We start from the raw sequence: 9,300 nt of genomic DNA, 5'->3' as shown, positions 1-9,300 counted from the left end.
TCCTTATCCAGTTTCATTGAACATCATTTATTTAATCTTCATTAGCTTCTCAACTGAAATTCGCGTCAGGAAGGGCATCCGGCCGTAAAACATGCCTTATCAAGAAATGGGACAAGGGGGTACAGATACCTTTAAGCTCTATTTTCGCTATATTCAAAGCTTTCACTTGTTCCGGTCGTGCTTATTTATTTATTTATTTATTTATTTATTTATTTATTTATTTATTTATTTATTTATTTATTTATTTATTTATTTATTTATTTATTTATTTATTTATTTATTTATTTATTCACGAAGCACAAGATACAGCTACACTGAGCAAATTTCACTTACACTGTCAACAGACTAATTAACACATGTAAACTTTCACAATAAAATATAACAAACATATCAAAATATAACAATATCAGGTACACAGCCTACTAATAGCAACTGTCCAAATTGAAAACCATAAGAATGTCCATGTTCTTAGCCAAGTCGTCGTAGGTCAAGACGACGGCGTAATCCCTTCACATCAACTCATCTTTAAGATACTGTTTACACCCCCCTCGAATATGCTTTTATTTGATGCTATGTCAAGCTCTTGTCTCCTATTAACATTGTTAAAGAGTGTTGAATTGCCGATCACGAATTTCGTAGCAGTCACAGGGTAGGCATGTTATGCTATATGCATAGGTGCTAGCTTTACGGTGTGGAAGGCATAACTTTGTCAACGAGGCGTCTGCAGGCTTTTGAAATGTGGAGTATCCCAGAATATTGAAGTTTTCTTAGGTAGAACATGCGACTGTCCGCCTCTGTTGTGTAGTGGTTAGTCTGATTAGCTGCCACCCCCGGAGGGCCGGGTTCGATTCCTGGCTCTGCCACAAAATTTGAAAAGTGATACGAGGGCTGGAACGGGGTCCACTCAGTCTCGGGAGGTCAACTGAGTAGAGGTGGGTTCGATTCCCACCTCAGCCATCCTGGAAATGGTTTTCCGTGGTTTCCAACTTCTCCTCCAGGCAAATGCCGGGATGGTACCTAACTTAAGACAACGGCTGCTTCCTTGTCTATCTCTTCCAATCTGCCCCCCCCCCCCACAAGGCCCCTGTTTGAATAGCAGGCGAGGCACTGGTCATTCTCCCCAGTTGTATCCCCAGACCCAATGCCTTACGCTCCAGGGCACTGTATTTGAGGTGGTGGAGGTGGGATCCCCTCGCTGAGTCCGAGGGAAAAATCGACCCTGGAGGGTAAACAGATTAAGAAAGAAAGAAAGAAAGAACGCGGGACTAACAAGGAGGTACTCTGATGCTAGGAAACCATACTTCTTCGGTCACATAATTATTCTGAAATTACAAATGTAGCACGATGAACCTGATCATAGAAGGTAAACGTGGACATGAGTGGAATCTTCGACAGTGTTTCATCATCCACGATAATGCAATCTTCATACAGGAAGAGAAAAATATAAATATAGACTAATTTATTAAACCATCAACTTAACGTACGTGTGGTCTGCCAACAATGGACATAATGCACTATAGGCAAATGAAAAACGTAAAGGCCACAAGGCTGGGAAATAAATGCTTCATCAGTAGGCTGATTGAAGGCAGGCTACCGATGGGGTGGGGTTTTGGTTACTATACGACGATAGAACATAATGAATGTGCTTGTGCGCGCATGCGCGACTGGTCATTATAAGGACTGTTATAAGTAAACTATGTTGATAAATACAGAACAAGAACAATATGATCAAGGTCAACCGTTTTACAGCGAATGGTATGTTCACATTATAATATACGAATAAAACCCGATTTTTCAGGCTTCTTAGAAAATAGATTCAAAAGATCTATTGGTTTTACAATTATGTGTCTGTGAATGCTCAAAAGAGCCAATCCATTGAGACGACTTTCACATGTTCGTTGTTAGTCTCTATTATTTTCTTTTGTAAACTTACCATGGGGGCGGGTTCTAAGCCACAATACCCCCCCCCCTCCCCCGACTACGCTTCTGAAGGCTACTAATCAAGAGTGTGGATTATGAGTTATGTTCACAGGTTGTAGATGTGAGATGTATTCCCACTGAATCGCGTATTATTGAAATGACGAGGTCCGAAATCCTGTCCTTCGCTGAACTGAATCGTTTCCAGAACTTGATAAATAAGGCTGGCACAGAACCTCGAGGTCCATGCAATAGCCCTATTATCTCGATCTCATCAAGGTGATATTTTCCTTTGCGGTAAGGTATCGTTGGGTTGTATATGTCCCCCTTTCTCCGTTTTCAGATCTTCAAAATCGAGCGAGTTGGCCACACGGTTAGAGTCGCATAGCTGTAAGCTTGCATTCGGGAGTTGGTGGGTTCGAATCCCACCGTAGACAGGACTCAAGATTGTTTCTAGCCCTTTCCCATCCTTCAGTCACTGAAAACCTTCGATGTGTTAGTGTGTAAAAAGAAAATCTTCTTCAGGCTGGTCCAGATGATGTTCAAACCTGATAATCGGGTTTATTATGTAGTCTTGTTTCTTCTTGCAGGCAGTCATGCCTATTCACCTGGAGCTGCCATTACATGATATGCCGCGGACATTTTCAAGCACATTAAAATCTTTCCAACGAAGTTCTTCAGCAATGAAGGACCTGATTTGAGGGTGGTGTGAGCTCCTCAGTACATTGCCGAACTGACAAGGTCCAAGGACGTGTGTTTTCCAGTGTTTCTCCCTGCGTCATCACCGGCGGAAGTTACCCTATTAAGATCTGCCCGGAACAGTTCTGACTGCATCAACTTCATGATGTTCACTAATGTTATTAATTTTACGTCCCGTCAGTTACTATTTTTACGGTTTTCGGAGACGCCCAGGTGTCGTTCTTTCATATGCCAGTAATTCTACGGAGAAGAACACCTCAAATACCACTGGGCTGAGCCCAGATCGAACCTGCGAACACAACACCGGGCGAATTGGCCGTGCGGTTAGGGGCGTGCAGCTGCGAGCTTGCATCCGGGAGATAGTGGGTTCGATTCCCAACGTCGGCAGCCCTGAAGATGGTTTTCCGTGGTTTCTTATTTTCACACCTTAATTAAGGCCACTGCCACTTCCTTCCCACTCCTAGCCCTTTCCTCTCACATCGTCGCCATAAGAGCTATCTGTGTCGGTGCGACGCAAAAAAAAAAAAAAAAAAAAAACTTGCGAAGTTGGATTCAGAAGGAGAGCGCTCGGCCGTCTGAGCTACCCAACCCAGGACATGATGTTCATCAGGCTTGTATCAACCAAGGCCCCACACCGCTGGCTGCGCAGAAGCGTGTGACTGGGGAAGACATGTCCATGCGCAGACCGCCATGTTGCGGGCGCTCCTCAGCTTGACGTGGAGATCGTATGGAATTCATGCTTTAACTTACATTTCGCACACATGAAAACATCCGCCCTATAAAATTAATGACAGCCTACACCGACTACACACAATAAGTATACATAATATCAAGACTGTGGTAATAAAATATACTTTTGTATAAAAACTGAATAATCTACAGAAATCCTTTGGGTAGCCCGTAGGTGGCGCACCTAAAAAAACCTTTAGCAGACTGAATAATACTGAAAAATATTACTACTACAAAAATAAATTAGCGGTACCTCGAAAATGATCATGTCCCTCTCTTTAATATAAGGGTCATGTGTGTAACTGATGTGTTTGAAAATTGTACGTATGGCAAGAAGGCCAGACTCAAAGGACGAGAATCACGTGATAATCTGTCTCTTGAGAAACCTGGGCTCTACAATTTAGCTTTATTGAAAATATGAAGGCATGTTCAAAAAGCAGTCTACAACTTAAGATTACATATCGTGAGATAAAAACTGCCTGTCTCTCAGCAAACCGGAGAACACATATATTAAATATTTATAAACTCCTGTACCGATAACAATAATCTTCAATATATATATATATATATATTTAAAAAAAGGAAACCTGTGAAATAAAATATTTCTATGAAAGGTACATAGCTTATGATTCCTCTCAGATAAGTCATTACAGCAAATTTTACTTAATTATCTGAACAAATTGTTTAAAAACTACATGACTGCAGAAATGTCCGACTCGTTGGCTGAACGGTCAGGGTACTGGCCTTCGGTTCAGAGGGTCCCGGGTTCGATTCCCGGCCGGGTCGGGGATTTTAACCTTAATTGGTTAATTCCAATGGCACGGGGGCTGGATGTGTGTGTGTTGTCTTCATCGTCATTTCATCCTCATCACGACGCGCGGGTCGCCTGCGGGCGTCAAGTAGAAAGACCTGCACCTGGCGAGCCGAACCCGTCCTGGGATATCCCGGCACTAAAAGCCATACGACATTCTAATTCTACTGCAGAAATCTTTCTAAAACAATCGGATACGTGTTTTATCATTTTCTGAATATGAAATGCCGGCTCTGCGGTGTAGGGGGTAGCGTGTCTACATCTTACCCGCAAGCCCCGGGTTCAATCCCCGGCCAGGTCAGAGATTTGTACCTGGATCTGAGTGCTGGTTCGAGGTCCACTCAGCCTACGTGATTACAATTGAGGAGCTATCTGACGGAGATATAACGGCCGAGAGGATTCGCCGTGCTGATCACATGACCCCTCGTAATCTGCAGGCATTCGAGCAGCGGTCGCTTGGTATGCCATGGCCTTTCGGGCCTGTTGTGTCATGGGGACTTGGTTTGGTTTGGATATGAAATAACGTAATTGGATGAGTAGAAGTTAAATTATCAGTTTTGTGTGATTTGGATTTCGGTAAATGCTGCCTGACATTCGTTAAACTGGGGCTATCTTCTATTGTGTATTTCTTATAATGAAATGATTGTCTAGGGTTAGTTTGAGCTTCTCTGCGTGGTTTAGGCTTAAGGTTTTTTTTTTTTTTTTACAATTTGCTTTACGTCGCACCGACACGGATAGGTCTTATGGCGATGATAGGATAGGGAAGGAAGAGCCCGTGGCCTTAATTAAATTACAGCCTGGTGTGAAAATGGGAAACCACGGAAAACCATCTTCAGGGTTGCCGACAGTGGGGTTCGAACCCACTACATCCCGGATGTAAGCTCACAGCCGCGCGCCCCTAACCGCATGGCCAACTCGCCCGGTTAGGCTTAAGTAAGAATGTTGTCATTTAAGATGCAAAAACCCTCCTCATATTATTATCTTAAATATTACTGCTTTTACAAACTCATTCTGAATTAACATTATTTGAGCACATAAAAGTTGAAAGTGCGTTCTAATTTTTCGAGGTCCACTCAGCCTACGTGATTTTTCCCTAATATGAGCACAATGATTTACACCAGAAAGAAAATAAAATGAAACCGAAAGTAAAGCACTTGCAAACAAAAAGATTAATATCATAGTGAAGAGTTAATTTGATTAGTGTTTTCTGCTGCAGACTAGGATTGACAAGATTGTAATGAGCTTTATTTAGACTTTATAGTGTCAGTATTAACAATTGTATTCTTTTATTATAAAGCAAGTGGGAAAAATTGGAGAAATTAAGACATGCGATACTAATAAATCATTTTTCAGGTAATTGATAATTTGAAGCAATACCTTGCCCTAATATTAAAAGGTTTTATCAAGTTGTATCAATCATATGTTTCGGATTCTAGGCCCAGGTTCATCAAATTTGTAATACCGCTACACAGTTTGTATGAAAAATATGTAGTCATTTTTAAACCAGCTGTTTAGTTCTAAACAATTATCCCCGATGAATTGGAAAAAGGAAAACAAGAAAAAGAATCCTAAATATTCTAAATTTCATGTCCATGCTTTCTCTGAATCAGTCATCCTGTAACCTGTTTAGTTCTCGATTATGGTAAATGAAAGTTATTTCATAAGAGTTTAATTCTTACTCACATGTGAAAAGAAATACCAGATCCCTTCTGATAGCAATCTGTACAAATGAAGGCTGCACACGAATTCACTCTCGTGAATATCTTTCTATTCCACAGATAAGGCCTAACTTTAGGCCTAATATTGCCGATCAATTTAACTTCCGTAATGCATCAGCTCCCACATTCCTTGAAAATATTTGACAATATATTATCACTCCGTCACATATAATACTAAAACAAATCCACTAACAGGCATGATTCAAATCGAAAACACACAAGGGTCTGTAAACATTACCACGTGCTAGCCATGCATTCGTAGCTGAAGCGCCCGCAACATGGCGATGCGCGAAAGTGTGCAATATTCCGCATAACATCAGCGTGCTCTGTGAGTCTAGATAAGTAATATTAAAGTCTTTGGTATCAACACCTTCGTGTGACGAGAAGGCACCAGAAAAAGAAAGAAGACAGTAGTAGCATCTTAACGTCTCTCTAACCTCTGAAGGTATTCGGCAGTGCCGGGAACAGTGCGAGCTGGGTCTGGGAAGGGACCGACCGTACTCTTTACTAAGGTTCATCCCGGCGTATGCCCGATGTGAAGATGGGAAACCACGGCTGACGCTGGTGAGGATTTCCGAATGTAAGCTTAGGGGCACATGATCCATACCGCGTGGCTAACTCGCTCGGTTTACGTAATCTTGCATTTCCGGCCTAACGGTCCTGTGCGGTAGTGTAGAGGGTACCAATTTGTTTATGAACATGTGTACACCGCACCCTTAATATGGAAGGAATAATAATAATAATAATAATAATAATAATAATAATAATAATAATAATAATAATAATAATAATAATAGTAATAATAATAATAATAATAATAATAATAATTCCTTAAGTTCCTTCACAATTTCTTGAAGTCAGTACTTGATGTGGATTTGGCCCACTTTTACGGTCAGATGCCCTACCTGGCGCCAACGCTATGTGAAGGGAAGTATCAACTATTGCGTATATCTGTGTTGATTGGTATGTGGTGGGTTCTGTGTAGATGAATAGAAATGCATTATGCCAAATACAAATTCCCAGTCACCGAGTCGGAGAAATTAACCATACATAGTTAAAATAATCCTCGACCTGGTCGGTAATCGAACCTGGGGCCCTCTGATATGACCATTCAGCCGAGGAGCCGGACAGTAATAATAATAATAATAATAATAATAATAATAATAATAATAATAATAATAATTTCTTTCTTTCTTTCTTTCTTTCTTTCTTTCTTTCTTTCTTTCTTTCTTTCTTTCTTTCTTTCTTAATCTGTTTACCATCCAGGGTTGCTTTTCCCTCGGACTCAGCGAGGAATCCCACCTCTACCGCCTCAAGGGCAGTGTCCTGGAGCGTGAAACTTTGGGTTGAGGGATAAAACTGGGGAGGAGGATCAGTACCTCGCCCAGGCAGCCTCACCCGCTATGCTGAACAGGGGCCTTGTGGAGAATCTAATCCACCTCTACTCATTTGACCTTGCGAGGCTGAGTGGACCCCGTTCGAGCCCTCGTACCACTTTTAAAATTTCGTGGCAGAGCCGGGAATCGAACCCGGCCCTTCGGGGGTGGCAGCTAATCACGCTAACCACTACATCACAGAGACGGACATAATAATAATTTACCAAGGAAAATGTTCGATATATTACCAACGTCATAAGGGTGTAAACATAGCAAGATTCAAAAGTACCGAGCTCGATAGCTGCAGTCGTTTAAGTGCGGCCAGTATCCAGTAATCGGGAGATAGTGAGTTCGAACCCCACTGTCGGCAGCCCTGAAGATGGTTTTCCGTGGTTGCCCATGTTCACACTAGGCAAATGCTGGGGCTGTACCTTAATTAAGACCACGGCCGCTTCCTTCCCATTCCTAGGCCTTTCCTATCTCATCGTCGCCATAAGACATATCTGTGTCGGTGCAACGTAAAGCCAATAGCAAAAAAAAAAAAAAAAAAAAAAAAAAAAAAATTCAAGAGTACCCAGTTCTTACAGGAATTGATTCTGGAGAGAATAAGAGCTGAAGTGAATGACAGAAGGGCACAATCAATCACTACTGATCTGCATTTAGGGCAGTCGCTCAGGTGGCACATTCCCTATCTGTTGTTTTCCTAGCCTTTTCTAAAACGATTTCAAATAAATTGGAAATTTAAACATCCTCCTTTGTAAGTCATTCCAATTCCTAACTCCCCTTCCTATAAACGAATATTTGCCCCAATTTGTCCTCTTGAATTCAAACTTTATCTTCATATTGTGATCTTTCCTACTTTTAAAGACACCACTGAAACTTATTCGTCTACTAATGTCATTTCACGCCATCTTTCTACTGACGCCTCGGAACATACCCCTTAGTCGAGCAGCTCGTCTCCTTTCTCCCAAGTCTTCCCAGCCCAAACTTTGCAACATTTTTGTAACGTCACTCTCTTGTCGGAAATCACCCAGAACAAATCGAGCTGCTTTTCTTTGGATTTTTTCCAGTTCTTGAATCAAGTAATCCTGGTGAGGGTCTCATACACTGGAACCATACTCTATTTGGGGTCTTACCAGAGACTTATATGCTCTCTCCTTTACAACCCCTAAATATCCTCATAACTATGTGCAGCGATCTGTACTCTTTATTTACAGTCCCATTTATGTGATTACGCCAATGAAAATTTTTCCTTATATTAACACCAAGGTACCTACAATGTTACAAAAAAAGGAACTTTCACCCCATCAACGCAGTAATTAAAACTGAGAGGACTTTCCTATTTGTGAAACTCCCAACCTGATTTTTAACCCCGTTTATCATCATACTGTTGCCTGGTGTCCATCTCACAATATTATCCAGGTAATTTTGCAGTTGCACAATGGCCGTGTGGCATCATCACTGGATTCTCACTAAACCAACCGTGATTCAAACCCCTGCCAATGCATGTAGACTTTATCTAAGAAAAGTAACGTCCCTGCAGTCTGGATTGTGCGTAAAACTGGAAGTTCCGTGGCTATCGTATCAACAATCAGGTAAAACTACAGGTTGAATTTAGGATTGGCCAAGGGTTTAAGACCAGATGTTCTTCTTGTTGACATGGAACATGAGTAATTAATGTATAGACTTTACGTCTCACTAACTACTTCTACGGTATTAGGAGACGCCGAGGTGCCGGAATTTAGTCCCATAGGAATTATTTTACGTACCGGTAAAACTACCAATACTCGGCTGTCTTATTTAAACACTTTCAAATACATATTACTGGAAAGGGCTGGGATCGAACCCACCACCTTGGACTCAAAAGGTCAGCGCTATACCGTCTGAGCCACTCAATTAGACGGGTCTGAGTGAAAATTCCACCTGAAGTCACCGGGATTTGAACGCGATACCATTAGGAGTCATCTGGCTAGATCGCTACGGTAGCCCCTCTTGTCCTAAAACGGAAAAAGAAATCGCACTGTATATTTACATTTTTTAGACATTTCTG

This window comes from Anabrus simplex, chromosome 5 (assembly GCF_040414725.1).
Source record: "Anabrus simplex isolate iqAnaSimp1 chromosome 5, ASM4041472v1, whole genome shotgun sequence".
In the NCBI taxonomy this organism is placed as follows: domain Eukaryota; kingdom Metazoa; phylum Arthropoda; class Insecta; order Orthoptera; family Tettigoniidae; genus Anabrus; species Anabrus simplex.
Note: the sequence above shows the minus strand (reverse complement) of the source record.